Genomic DNA, 15,158 nt, shown 5'->3' on the forward strand with positions numbered 1-15,158 from the left:
CTCCAGTGGCTTTCACATGAGAGCTCACGTCGGCAGGAACTGGCGATGAATGCTTGTATGTGACACATTTGTGATGTACACTACGAGGTGCATTCAAGTTCTAAGGCCTCCGATTTTTTTTCTAATTAACTACTCACCCGAAATCGATGAAACTGGCGTTACTTCTCGACGTAATCGCCCTGCAGACGTAGACATTTTTCACAACGCTGACGCCATGATTCCATGGCAGCGGGGAAGGCTTCTTTAGGCGTCTGTTCTGACCACTGGAAAATCGCTGAGGCAATAGCAGCACGGCTGGTGAATGTGCGGCCACGGAGAGTGTCTTTCATTGTTAGAAAAAGCCAAAAGTCACTAGGAGCCAGGTCAGGTGAGTAGGGAGCATGAGGAATCACTTCAAAGTTGTTATCACGAAGAAACTGTTGCATAACGTTAGCTCGATGTGCGGGTGCGTTGTCTTGGTGAAACAGCACACGTGCAGCCCATCCCGGACGTTTTTGTTGCAGTGCAGGAAGGAATTTGTTCTTAAAAACATTTTCGTAGGATGCACCTTTTACCGTAGTGCCCTTTGGAACGCAATGGGTAAGGATTACGTCCTCGCTGTCCCAGAACATGGACACCATCATTTTTTAAGCACTGGCGGTTACCCGAAATTTTTTTGGTGGCGGTGAATCTGTGTGCTTCCATTGAGCTGACTAGCGCTTTGTTTCTGGATTGAAAAATGGCATCCACGTCTCATCCATTGTCACAACCGACGAAAAGGAAGTCTCATTCATGCTGTCGTTGCGCGTCAACATGCCACACGGGCAGCCATGTGGTCGTCCGTCAGCATTCGTGGCACCCACCTGGATGACACTTTTCGCATTTTCAGGTCGTCATGCAGGATTGTGTGCACAGAACCCACAGAAATGCCAACTCTGGAGGCGATCTGTTCAACAGTCATTCGGCGATCCCCCAAAACAATTCTCTCCACTTTCTCGATCATGTCGTCAGACCGGCTTGTGCGAGCCCGAGGTTGTTTCAGTTTGTTGTCACACGATGTTCTGCCTTCATTAAACTGTCGCACCCACGAACGCACTTTCGACACATCCATAACTCCATCACCACATGTCTTCTTCAACAGTCGATGAATTTCAATTGGTTTCACACCACGCAAATTCAGAAAACGAATGATTGCACGCTGTTCAAGTAAGGAAAACGTCGCCACTTTAAGTATTTAAAACAGTTCTCATTCTCGCCGCTGGCGATAAAATTCCATCTGCCGTACGGTGCTGCCATCTCCGGGACGTATTGACAATGAACGCGGCCTCATTTTAAAACAATGCGCATGTTTCTATCTCTTTCCAGTCCGGAGAAAAGAAATCGGAGGCCTTAGAACTTGAATGCACCCCGTATTCCGACCATGTCACCCCCAGCTACGTTCCGATAAGTGTAGAGATTATCACACATTGTGTTTGCTGTATCATCTTCTGAGTCATTGCATTCCTTCCTATTTATCTTGAACCCTTGAGAGTGCCCTGCAATCTGTGAGAGACTGCAGGGCACTCTCACATCTGATACGGTGTTTTGCTTCTTAATGTTCTTGGGGAAGATGATCTTTATTGCTTCGTTGCTATAATGGATACGATCTGACTTCATTCATATGCTGAAACAGTTGGCAGTAGTTAACTCTCTTGCTTGTGTGCTCTAGTGAAGGAATAGCGGTAAGCTTTGCCTGCGTTCAGAGGAAAACGGTGCCAATTTAAATGACTGCAGTAAAAGCGTACGGCGGCTGAGGGCGGAGTGGAGGTGTTTTTTTTTTTTTTTTTTTTTTTTTTTTTTTTTTTTTTTTTTTTTTTTTTTTTTTTTGCGGAACCTGGGTGAAAACGTTGAGTACTGCACAGTTTCTCGGTCTCATTTTGCAGACACGTTGGATGGCGCCGGTTTGTCGGCGGCCGCGTCCAGATAGGCTGACTAGCTCCGAGAAGTCGCTGCTGCTATGGGCAAAACATTGATGACCGGCAATAAAGCAGAGGATGGACCATTGTTAGGCAGGAAGCTGTTGAGACGAGTGCGAGTTTCTACGAATTTCCGTGGGACAGGTCACTGGCGCCCAGACGTCCAGACTCTGCTACAAAACATATTTGTGAAGGCATGAGGTATTTAGGGTGTTTATGGCCGTTCTTTGGAAAGTTCGAAGTGGACGCAACAGGGGAAATAAGGATCTGTGGTTCCACCAAGATCGTGCTTTTAACAAAGACATGGCGTAAACGCGTGGTAAAGAGGCCACGAAGCTGAATCTTTTTTTCCATTTCTCCCAATTAATTAAGTCGCTGACTGGTCAAATCTGTGTATGCAGAGCAAGGGGTAGTCTCCCAGCTTCGAATGCCGCACTCCAGCTCGTGATTGGCTTGTGCTAAAGTGGGACTAGACTAAGATGTAAACGTGCTATGCTACCGAGCTGGCGAGGAAAGCTGAGAGAAAGAGAAGAGGACACTCTTGTAACGGCACTTCGCTATTAAAAAACTGCAGGTCTTTACCTAAACAGCGAGACTTGTGTCCTTTGCTAGTGTGCCACTTAGAGCCTGTGCCAGTCACCATCTGAATCGTCAGAGGTACTGCTTCTAGCATCCCTGGCTCAGCAGCTGTTGTGGCTGAGCACCTGAAGGATAATTTGGAAAATATTTCGAGTAGATTTCCCCACCATGTTATAGTTCTGGGTAGAGATTTTAATTTGCCGGATATAGACTGGGAGACTCAAACGTTCATAACGGGTGGCAGCGACAAAGAATCCAGTGAAATTTTTTAAAGTGCTTTATCTGAAAACTACCTTGAGCAGTTAAACAGAGAACCGACTCGTGGCGATAACATATTAGACCTTCTGGTGACAAATAGACCCGAACTATTTGAAAAAGTTAACGCAGAACAGGGAATCAGCGATCATAAAGCGGTTACGGCATCGATGATTTCAGCCGTAAATAGGAATATTAAAAAGGGTAGGAAGATTTTTCTGTTTAGAAAAAGTGACAAAAAGCAGATTTCAGAGTACCTGTTGGCTCAAAAGTTTTGTCTCAAGTACAGATAGTGTTGAGGATCAGTGGACAAAGTTCAAAACCGTCGTACATTATGCGTTAGATGACTATGTGCCAAGCAAGATCGTAAGAGATGAAAAAGAGCCACCGTGGTACAACAACCGAGTTAGAAAACTGCTGCGGAAGCAAAGGGAACTTCACAGCAAACATAAACATAGCTAAAGCCTTGCAGACAAACAAAAATTACGCGAAGCGAAATGTACTGTGAGGAGGGCTATGCGAGAGGAGTTCAATGAATTCGAAAGTAAAGTTCTATGTACTGACTTGACAGAAAATCCTAAGAAATTTTGGTCTTATGTCAAAGCGGTAGGTGGATCAAAACAAAATGTCCAGACACTCTGTGACCAAAATGGTACTGAAACAGAGGATGACAGACTAAAGGCCGAAATACTAAATGTCTTTTTCCAAAGTTGTTTCACAGAGGAAGATTGCACTGTAGTTCCATCTCTAGATTGTCGCACAGATGACAAAATGGTAGATATAGAAATAGACGACAGAGGGATAGAGAAACAATTAAAATCGCTCAAAAGAGGAAAGGCCTCTGGACCTGATGGGATACCAGTTCAATTTTACACAGAGTACGCGAAGGAACTTGCCCCCCTTCTTGCAGCGGTGTACCGTAGGTCTCTAGAAGAGCGTAGCGTTCCAAAGGATTGGAAAAGGGCACAGGTCATCCCCGTTTTCAAGAAGGGACGTCGAACAGATGTGCAGAACTATAGACCTATATCTCTAACGTCGATCAGTTGTAGAATTTTGGAACACGTATTATGTTCGAGTATAATGACTTTTCTGGAGACTAGAAATCTACTCTGTAGGAATCAGCATGGGTTTCGAAAAAGACGGTCATGTGAAACCCAGCTCGCGCTATTCGTCCACGAGACTCAGAGGGACATAGACACGGGTTCACAGGTAGATGCCGTGTTTCTTGACTTCCGCAAGGCGTTCGATACAGTTCCCCACAGTTGTTTAATGAACAAAGTAAGAGCATATGGACTATCAGGCCAATTGTGTGACTGGATTGAGGAGTTCCTAGATAACAGGACGCAGCATGTCATTCTCAATGGAGAGAAGTCTTCCGAAGTAAGAGTGATTTCAGGTGTGCCGCAGGGGAGTGTCATAGGACCGTTGCTATTCACAATATACATAAATGACCTGGTGGATGACATCGGAAGTTCACTGAGGCTTTTTGCAGATGATGCTGTGGTGTATCGAGAGGTTGTAACAATGGAAAATTGTACTGAAATGCAGGAGGATCTGCAGCGAATTGGCGCATGGTGCAGGGAATGGCAATTGAATCTCAATGTAGACAAGTGTAATGTGCTGCGAATACACAGAAAGATAGATCCTTTATCATTTAGCTACAAAATAGCAGGTCAGCAACTGGAAGCAGTTAATACCATAAATTATCTGGGAGTACGCATTAGGAGTGATTTAAAATGGAATGATCATATAATGTTGATTGTCGGTAAAGCAGATGCCAGACTGAGATTCATTGGAAGAATCCTAAGGAAATGCAATCCGAAAACAAAGGAAGTAGGTTACAGTACGCTTGTTCGCCCACTGCTTGAATACTGCTCAGCAGTGTGGGATCCGTACCAGATAGGGTTGATAGAAGATATAGAGAAGATCCAACGGAGAGCAGCGCGCTTCGTTATAGGATCATTTAGTAATCGCGAAAGCGTTACGGAGATGATAGATAAACTCCAGTGGAAGACTCTGCAGGAGAGACGCTCAGTAGCTCGGTACGGGCTTTTGTCAAAGTTTCGAGAACATACTTTCACCGAAGAGTCAAGCAGTATATTGCTCCTTCCTACGTATATCTCGCGAAGAGACCATGAGGATAAAATCAGAGAGATTAGAGCCCACACAGAGGCATACCGACAATCCTTCTTTCCACGAACAATACGAGACTGGAATAGAAGGGAGAACCGATAGAGGTACTGAAGGTACCCTCCGCCACACACCGTCAGGTGGCTTGCGGAGTAATTGATGTAGATGTAGATGTAGATGCACACAACGAGTGATGTGTGCGTGTTCTTATTTACTTTGAGCCGGCCGGCTAAACATTTGACATATTCCGTCACACACAGACGTGGCACGGAGTCAAATTGGATTGGCAGACCAGCAAACGGGTCCATCCGCATACTGGAAACTACCAGGGTTTCAGAGGCTCGTAGGGAAGTACCTGCGTTCCGAATTAGGCGAACGCGAGACCGCGTACTTGCATTGTTCGGGCCCGCACCATTAAAAACACATTGCTGTGGTCGATGACTCCAGTCGCCGAACGCTTCGTGGTGTGCTGCTGCGTAGGGCTCCAATATATGCTTCTCAGCACTCCGTTCTTTGGAACCATATTTTTCTTTATGGAATAGTAGAGTATAGATGCTTGATAGTAGTGTACTTTTTGGACCATACCACGGATTCACACGTATGAAGTCAGGTAAAGTGATTAGTTCTCGTTAGTGTCGTATATTGAACCCCGGCTGATCACTTTGTTCACCATCGAACGCATATCATTGAAAGCATTTGTCCAATAAAAAAAATGTGTGTGCCACTTCTTTAGCCATTTCTTTTGTCTTGTGATGTTAAGAATGAATAAATCTATTGTTATTTAGATCTCAACTCCTCCTAGTGTTCTGATTAACATTACCTTTGCCATTTTCATTAAAGTCTTGATTAAAATTGAAAGTTAGAAGCTTGCACCCTTTCACTACTGTCCGAAGAACACAGCAGAAATACTCCTTCTCAACAAAGTAAAACCCCCTCTGTACTCCTACGCAATACTGCCATGTTATCTAAATCATTTTCTGTATCATGAATCCGACTTTATAACAATATTCTTCGTGATATTAGAGAAATTAAAAGCGTTTCAAACTTCAAAAGACAGCTAATGGTGCAGGATTGTTCGAAGATCCGCCGCAAGGGGCTGAAGTAGGGGATGAAAGTTTTTTTTTTTTTTTTAAATTAGTCAACGTTAAGGCGATTTTGAAGCTAGAACTACGAAAATTAGTATTTGGTTTCGCGGTCACAAATAAAAAAATAGGTGTTTTCAGCACCCACTAAGGGGTGTAATAGTCGGTGAAACTATTTTTGTAAAAAATCGTTATTGCAGTACTACCAAAGCGTTTTTAAGGACAAAATACGTGTTTCAGTGTTTTCGGAAATTGGAAATCAACCCATAACGGGATCAAATAGGGGATGAAAATTTTTGTGAAATATGCCGTTATGAAAACATTTTTAAGCTAAATCTCTGGAAATTTGGCTTCTAGGATAAAAATAAAAAAATAAGTATCAGTTTTTTTTTTAAGTTCAAGCCGGGAGTGAAATAGGGGTTGAAAATTTTTAAGACGATTTTTCTTATTTTAAAACATTTTTAAAGCTAAATGTATGAAAATTGCTATTTCACTTCTTGTTTAGAAATAAATGAAATAAATGAACGTGTTAGGGGATGAATGTTTCTATGGAATCATCACAAGAATTCCAGCCTTCGACTCCAACTATCAGAATCGCTTTTTGGTCAGACGTACATTCGGAAAAGACCATGCTTCTATGGCCTTAATTAGCGTGAACAGTTTAGGTGATGCAGTATGTGAAAAACATAAAAATTCCGTTAAAGGAAAACAAATAAAAAAATGTGCACATCATATAGTCTACGCGAGCGAAGCAGCGGGTGCTGAGTTAGTAGAAAATATTTCGTGCGTCAGCTGTTAACAGTGGGCTTCAGCGGTGTAAGATGGCGGGCCACATCGAAATCTGATGAGCGTTGATACGCAGTGTGTTTGTGGGGAAACGTTTCAGCCTTGCAAATATCCAAGTATCCAGAGGCTTGGTATGTGAGTGTGTGAAGCCGCTAAAATAATCTGTCAGTAAAATGTAAATCAAACACAAGCGTCGCCTGCCACCCACACAGCGACGGTCATATTTAATATTCGGAAGACTTCTCTCTGCTCGAGAACTTGTTTAGCGCCGGGCAGAGCTCATGCGTGTTGTCACAAGGCCAGCGGTTAGATGATGACGTGTCTCGCGAGCGAAACCGGTAGAACCGGAGCGAACGGAAGTGAATGAACATTCCTAGGCAATTCGCTCGTATCTGTGAACAAGACTTTACTCTAGGGACAATGGAAGACAAGACGAGATAACGAGGTTAGCTTACGAATGCTGCGTTAATGTCTTTAGGCGCTAATAAGCCCGTCAGAAGTCTCATTCGAAGACTATGATACTCAGAGACGATTATTTTGCATGGCATCTGCGCTGATTCTGATGACGTAAGCAAAATGGTGTGGGAAAGGAAAAAATGCGCGTGCCAGATTGTAAGAAAGCGTGAAATGTGTGAGGGTAGTGCACTAGACACTGTATTGCAGCTACACCTCTCCTTAGTATTACTCTGCAATTTCGTACAAAAGCCGGTTGACTCTTCTCGCTGGTTCCTCACTACAACAGAGGAAGAAAAATGTACGAGGGCAGTTCAATAAGTAATGCAACACATTTTTTTTCTCGGCCAATTTTGGTTGAAAAAACCGGAAATTTCTTGTGGAATATTTTCAAACATTCCCGCTTCGTCTCGTATAGTTTCATTGACTTCCGACAGGTGGCAGCGCTGTACGGAGCTGTTAACATGGCGTCTGTAACGGATGTGCATTGCAAACAACGGGCAGTGATCGAGTTTCTTTTGGCGGAAAACCAGGGCATCTCAGATATTCATAGGCGCTTGCAGAATGTCTACGGTGATCTGGCAGTGGACAAAAGCACGGTGAGTCGTTGGGCAAAGCGTGTGTCATCATCGCCGCAAGTCAAGCAAGACTGTCTGATCTCCCGCGTGCGGGCCGGCCGTGCACAGCTGTGACTCCTGCAATGGCGGAGCGTGCGAACACACTCGTTCGAGATGATCGACGGATCACCATCAAACAACTCAGTGCTCAATTTGACATCTCTGTTGGTAGTGCTGTCACAATTGTTCACCAGTTGGGATATTCAAAGGTTTGTTCCCGCTGGGTCCCTCGTTGTCTAACTGAACACCATAAAGAGCAAAGGAGAACCATCTGTGCGGAATTGCTTGCTCGTCATGTGGCTGAGGGTGACAATTTCTTGTCAAAGATTGTTACAGGCGATGAAACATGGGTTCATCACTTCGAACCTGAAACAAAACGGCAATCAATGGAGTGGCGCCACACCCACTCCCCTACCAAGAAAAAGTTTAAAGCCATACCCTCAGCCGGTAAAGTCATGGTTACAGTCTTCTGGGACGCTGAAGGGGTTATTCTGTTCGATGTCCTTCCCCATGGTCAAACGATCAACTCTGAAGTGTATTGTGCTACTCTTCAGAAATTGAATAAACGACTTCAGCGTGTTCGTAGGCACAAAAATCTGAACGAACTTCTCCTTCTTCATGACAACGCAAGACCTCACACAAGTCTTCGCCCCCGAGAGGAGCTCACAAAACTTCAGTGGACTGTTCTTCCTCATGCACCCTACAGCCCCGATCTCGCACCGTCGGATTTCCATATGTTTGGCCCAATGAAGGACGCAATCCGTGGGAGGCACTACGCGGATGATGAAGAAGTTATTGATGCAGTACGACGTTGGCTCCGACATCGACCAGTGGAATGGTACCGTGCAGGCATACAGGCCCTCATTTCAAGGTGGCGTAAGGCCGTAGCATTGAATGGAGATTACGTTGAAAAATAGTGTTGTGTAGCTAAAAGATTGGGGAATAACCTGGTGTATTTCAATGCTGAATAAAACAACCCCTGTTTCAGAAAAAAATGTGTTGCATTAGTTATTGAACTGCCCTCGTACCATTCTGCTTTTCAGCAAACCAGAAGCAATTACGTAAGTGACTGTTTCGCATTTCAAGGTAGATAATATTAATAAAGTATGATTAATGAAATGTGAAATGTAAGTACCGCTTGTTACATAGGCTACCTTATACCTTGTTTACGTTTAAAAACCCCTGAAGCGACTAGTTGACGACAATTAATTTAATATGAGACACAACGGTTCACAAATGTCGGGAAATACCCTATATGTTTATGACAAATGTCGAACATGTGACGTCACTTCTTGACGAACCTCGCCGTACGTGCAGCGGGTGAGTCTAACCTTCTGTCGCACCTGATCATCCCAACCCCAGCTAAGCATTCACATCGATATGCCTCTGGTCCCACGTGGGCGCGCCTGGGGTTCAGGGTTAGAGTCTTGCGCCTGGCAGGAAGTATTTTTCTCATAGCGTTAAACCGTTATACGTTTACAGTGAGCTAAGATTTATTATTTTATGTAGTACCTGTCTCGCGGTCTCCGCTGGTTTACTGCAAAGTACAATGTAACAAAAAGCTACCGTATTGCGTCACAAGTAACTGGCTATAAGATCCTGGATTGCGTCGTTACCAGTAAGCTACCTACGTTTTCTTTACTAAATAATGTCTGCAAACAAAAAATGAAGGAACAAAAGCAAAGAAACACAAGAACGGCTTTGATTTTGTTACAGCGAGGACAATAATTTTGTAAACCATCTACAACAGATCACATTTACAAAACCCGTTCAAAAATTGCACCGTTTGCTCCACTGCAAGTATTGCCTCGCTCAATCATCCCTTCGCAGCCAAGCCCAACCGCTGCACGTGCGCCGAGGTACGTTGTTTAGTGACGGTACATGTTCCCATTTCTCGTCCATTTTGGGGGTATTTCCCGACGTTTGTGACCGCATGTGTCTTGGATTAAATTACTTGTCTCAGCATCGTCTCCGTCGCTTCGAAGTTTTTTAAACGTTAATATCAATCATGATACGTAGTTCGTTAGAGGACAAATAGCACGATACTGAGTAACCCATTTTTATTTATCATCAAAAATCACTAGCATAACAGTGATACAATGAACGCAAGCAACGACAACGATCAGGTCTTTTGCAGATCTTTACTTTTAGTAGGTGTAATAGACAGATATTCGAGCTTGTTTACTTTCAAGTAAATTTATTGTGCTTTTCCTTTTTAATAAAAAGAGCGCGGATATGGAGAAAAGGCGAACTTCCTTTGTTAGCTCGCTAAAAGACCGACAACCAGCGGCACACGAATTCGAGCGAATGCGGACCGAATCCTGTTTGTTGACGCGCGCCTTGCGTTTACACCAGAGAAATCTCGTTCGCTATTGTGCGCTCATGTGTTTCCGCATCGGTGTAAAGATGGCTTAATATTTAATCAAAATGTGAACCACCTTGTGGGTGTCGTATCTTAATATAAAAGAATCTTTGACAGACACTAAGACATTTGTTTATTAGTCACGACAGTTTTCGGACACTTTGTTCTTGTAAACTTACGGCCGGGAGAGCGGTGTGTTGACCACATGCCCCTCCACATCCGCATCCAGTAACGCCTATGGGCTGACGATGACACGGCGGCCGGTCGGGTCAGTTGGGCTTCGTGGCCTGTTCTGGCGGATTTTTTTTTTTTTCGGACTTTTAGCGCAGTGTTCGGGCGTGAATTGCATAGCTCTGTGAAACGCAACGCCGATAGCTGTTCTAAGGCAGATGAATTACCCGTTGAAGAGCATAAATTCACATTAATTATCGCAGAACTGGTTTGATTCTGAGAACTGTTTCACAAATAGCTGCAATATTGAGGTCTAGTATCAGATATGTCACATTCAAGTTTGGCATCCGAGGACGGAGGTAAGACCTAGAAATCAGTCCTGTCTAAACACACAGAAATCTAAATCTGATCCATTCACGGCACACCATCCCCATAGCTCTGCAGTTATTGTGTATAATTATCCCTGACACCTTCAACATTATTCCCAAATCCCTCAGGATGGTAAAACAAAACAAATGATGCTCATGTAAAATTTACATATTTATTTACATATGTAGCATAAAAGAGGTCCTCTGTGAGTTTAAGCAACTCAGAGCGAATTACAAGTGATGATGGTGGCGCACATTATGTAACAAATACAGCCACAGATACATGGGAAATGGAGCTACTATAAACAACCGTACACTTTGACATTCGTATATTTTTCAGTCACAATGTGCACACCTCTAAGAAAGCTCGCTCTTCATAAAAAAAAACAACCTTTCAGATTGTAGATTCTTCTAGATAAGCTTAAGTATTGTGGTATGAGTGGGACAGTGTACAAATGGTTTAATTCATACTTAACTGGAAGAATGCAGAAGGTTGAAATTTACAGTACAGAGTCTACAAAAACCAGCAGAGCCCTCTAACTGAGGAGGTATCAAGAATGGTCTCCCACAGGGTTCAGTCTTGGGTCCCTTATTTTTCTTTATAATAATCAATGACTTGTTACTCTACATTCATGAAGATGCAAAGTTAGTTCTTTTTGCTTATGATAAAAGCATAGTAATTACACCCAAGAAGCAAGAATCAGCTGAGGAAATTGCAAATAATGTCTTTGAGAAAATTATTAAGTGGTTATGTGCAAATGGACTCTCACTAAATTTTGAGAAAACACAGTTTATACAATTCTGTACAGTAAATGGCATAAAACCATTGATAAATATAGACTATGAACGGAAGTCTGTTGCTAAGATAGAATACTCAAAATTTCTGGGTGTGTGCATTGATGAGAAATTGAATTGGAAGAAACACATCGATGATCTGCTGAAACGGTTGGTTCAGCTACTTAAGCTATTAGGATTATTGCAAATTTTGGTAATAAGCATATCCGTAAATTAGCCTACTATGCCCATTTTCATTCACTGCTTTTATATTTTGGGGCAATTCTTCATTAAGAGAGGAAGTATTCAATGCACAAAAGCGTGTAATCAGAATAATAGCTAGAGCCCACCCAAGATCAACTTGCAGACATTTATTTAAGGAACTCTGGATATTCACAGTACCTTCGCAATACATATATTCACTTACGAGCCAGCCGTAGTGGCCGAGTGGTTCTAGGCGCTTCAGTCTGGAGCCGAGCGACCGCTACGGTCGCAGGTTCGAATCCTGCTTCGGGTATGGTTGTGTGTGATGTCCTTAGGTTAGTTAGGTTTAAGTAGTTCTAAGTTCTAGGGGACTGATGACCTAAAATGTTAAATCCCGTAGTGCTCAGATCCATTTGAACCATTTTTTTTCACTTACGAAATTTGTCATTAATAACCCATCCCAACTCAAAAATAACAGCGAAGTGCATAGCTACAACTGTAGAGGAAAGGATGATATTCACTATTCTGGATTAAATCTCACTTTGGCACGGAAAGGGGTGAATTATGCTGCCACAAAAATCTTTGGTCCTTTGCCAAACAGTATTAAAGGTCTCACAGATAGCCAACCAACATTTAAAACCAAATTAAAAGAATTTCTTAATGACAAATCCTTCTACTCAATAGATGAATTCTTAGATATGAAGTAGTAACTGTAAAAAAATTATTAATTAATTATTTTGTGTAAAGAAAACTTACGTTAAAGTGACACGTTCCACATCATTACGAAATGTCATATTCATGATCTATGGAACAAGGTTCAAAATGGTTCAAATGGCTCTGAGCACTATGGGACTTAACTACTTTGGTCATCAGTCCCCTAGAACTTAGAACTACTTAAACCTAACTAACCTAAGGACATCACACACATCCATGCCCGAGGCAGGATTCGAACCTGCGACCGTAGCGGTCGCGCGGTTCCAGACTGTAGCGCCTAGAACCGCATGGCTACTACGGCTGGCCTATGGAACAAGGATTAATGTATGTATATGTATGTATGTTTACCTGAATGTTACCGGTTTTTACTAAAGTTAATAATTTTTAGACTAATCATCAAGCCCCAGAGGTGTCAACTGTTTGAGTACCATATGTCATAGACTTGCCACTCAACTGACGTGTTGCCTGCCGGCTATTACCTTAGGTTCTCTGGCCGACGTTTTTCTAATGGTACGTCCGACATTTTGCCGACACGAGTGTCTGTCATCGAAGATTCACCCTGCATTGCTGGGGGAACCTCTGACAATGTCAGGCACTCTGCCGGCAAAACTTGGAAAAATCATTATACAAACGTCAGCCGAACACTCTGAGGCGAAATGCAACAGATAGTACGAAAGCCTCAACAATTCTGTACTCGGCAAATTATTCAAAAGCGACAGTAGTACAAGGTGTGGAACAGAGAGCGTGTGCTAATCGTCTAATAATTAACGTAGCTTTTGAAGACGACCAATTCTAGTCGAAATGAAAAAAATACTAAATCGCTATAATTTTTTTTTGTCTACAGTAACTATACATGCCTGTTTACTCATGGTAATACGAAACGTAAAACTGGCAGTACCACTGATTTAATTTTCATGTTGTTGACTGCCCTATCCCTCCTTGGTAGAAACATTTCATACATACTTTTAAAAATTAAAAAAGACAGCATTGTAAATATTGTCACACATTTATTTGTACTCCTAACTGGTTACCGCCTTGGTTTCACCCACGTATCTTATCGAGGCAAGCTAAAATTGAAAATGAAGACCAGTGTCTGAAATTGTCATAAGTTCATCTAGCAATGCAGAGTGAATCTTTGACGATGACTAGACACTTGTGCCGACAAAATGTCGGTAGTATTATGAAATAACTTCGGCCAGAGAACCTAAAATAGAAGCCAGCTAATAAGACGTCAGCTGAGTGGCAAGTACATGACATATGGTACTCAAACAGTTGACACTTCTTAGGTATGATGATTGGCTGAAAATCATTAACTCTGGTAAAAACCGGTAACATACAGGTAAAAATCTGAGAGACAAGGAGGCTTGACTTGCGTCGTAGTTATTACAACCTTAAACAGTACAATAACACCCGGAATATTTAACAGGAAACTAAGCAGTCTATTTAATTTGAAGGGGTGAGTGTTAAGGGCAATTTAAAATCTGGCATGGAATAACATATGGTTTGCTTTTAAAGTAGTCTGCCGTTACAGGATTGCATGCTCAAAATAACATAGATCTGCCACAGAACCATATGCATGTAAATCACAGGAGAAAATTACGAATTGTTATGTGAGAAAAGAAAATTACTGAGTTAAGTGTAGAGAATGGACATCACTTATTAAAACAAACTCTTACTGAAAATAAAGCTCTGCTAAGCAAACTAAATGTATTCTGTCATATTAGAGTAGTCTCTGAGAAAGAAAGTGAAATACAGGGGTTTCTCGTTGAAAATAAGGAACAACTGTTAAACAGAATCAACGGATTACTTAGAATAACGGTAAACAAAGCGAGGAGAAGAATAAGTAAGAATAACGACATGCTAAAGACTAAACCTGGAGAAGACACAGTAAAAGAAGACTCCTGTCACCAACATATAAAGCAAGATTTCACGCGATGACCTCAGCGAAGAAGACAGCAGAAGCACAATGGAGGATCGTTTGAAATATCCTGCTGTAAATAAAGTTGACATTATGTGGAATGACAAAGCATAGAATGGAGGGATACTCGATGGTAGGGGCGAGGATTGGAGTCTATGGAAGACTTACAGGCAGGGTGGAAGCTAAAAGCTGGGCATGTGTGTGGATACGATGTCGTACCAGGGAACACACGACATCAAACAAATCGCCACGAAATGGAAATCACATTTAACGGTGCTATAGGTAATATGTGCGGAGACAGAACGGTGGATAATGTTTAATAGCGGTGTCCGTTTGTTTAACTCCAGCTGAGAGAACTATGAAATAAATGCTTAATAACCGCACTGGTTTCTGACAGGTAAATAAACGACGTTATACTGTATTTCATAACTGTGATCGCCACTAAACATATGCCGATCGCATTTGGAGAGAGAGACTTTTTTGTCGCAGCTTTATTCTCATGATTTGATCTAAAAATACCATATTGTACAAAACTTCATTCTTTGTAGGAAACACCTATACCTAGCTACAACCGAAATAAGTAGTTGAGTACAAAATTAATCAGTGTGCCACACTTCATACTACAACAGCGAGGGACAAACACTTGGAAGTTCCAGAACTTACTCGACGACACTTGCTGAGAAACTAATTCTTCAGTAATGAGCAAACTTCTTTGCCGGACATGTTAGTAATCCCCGTTTACGAAAATTAATGTACCCTAAGAGCTATACACGAATATTGCACGGAATGTGTAACTAAATTTTATTCCAAT

Source organism: Schistocerca cancellata, chromosome 6, assembly GCF_023864275.1.
Source record: "Schistocerca cancellata isolate TAMUIC-IGC-003103 chromosome 6, iqSchCanc2.1, whole genome shotgun sequence".
Lineage (NCBI taxonomy): Eukaryota > Metazoa > Arthropoda > Insecta > Orthoptera > Acrididae > Schistocerca > Schistocerca cancellata.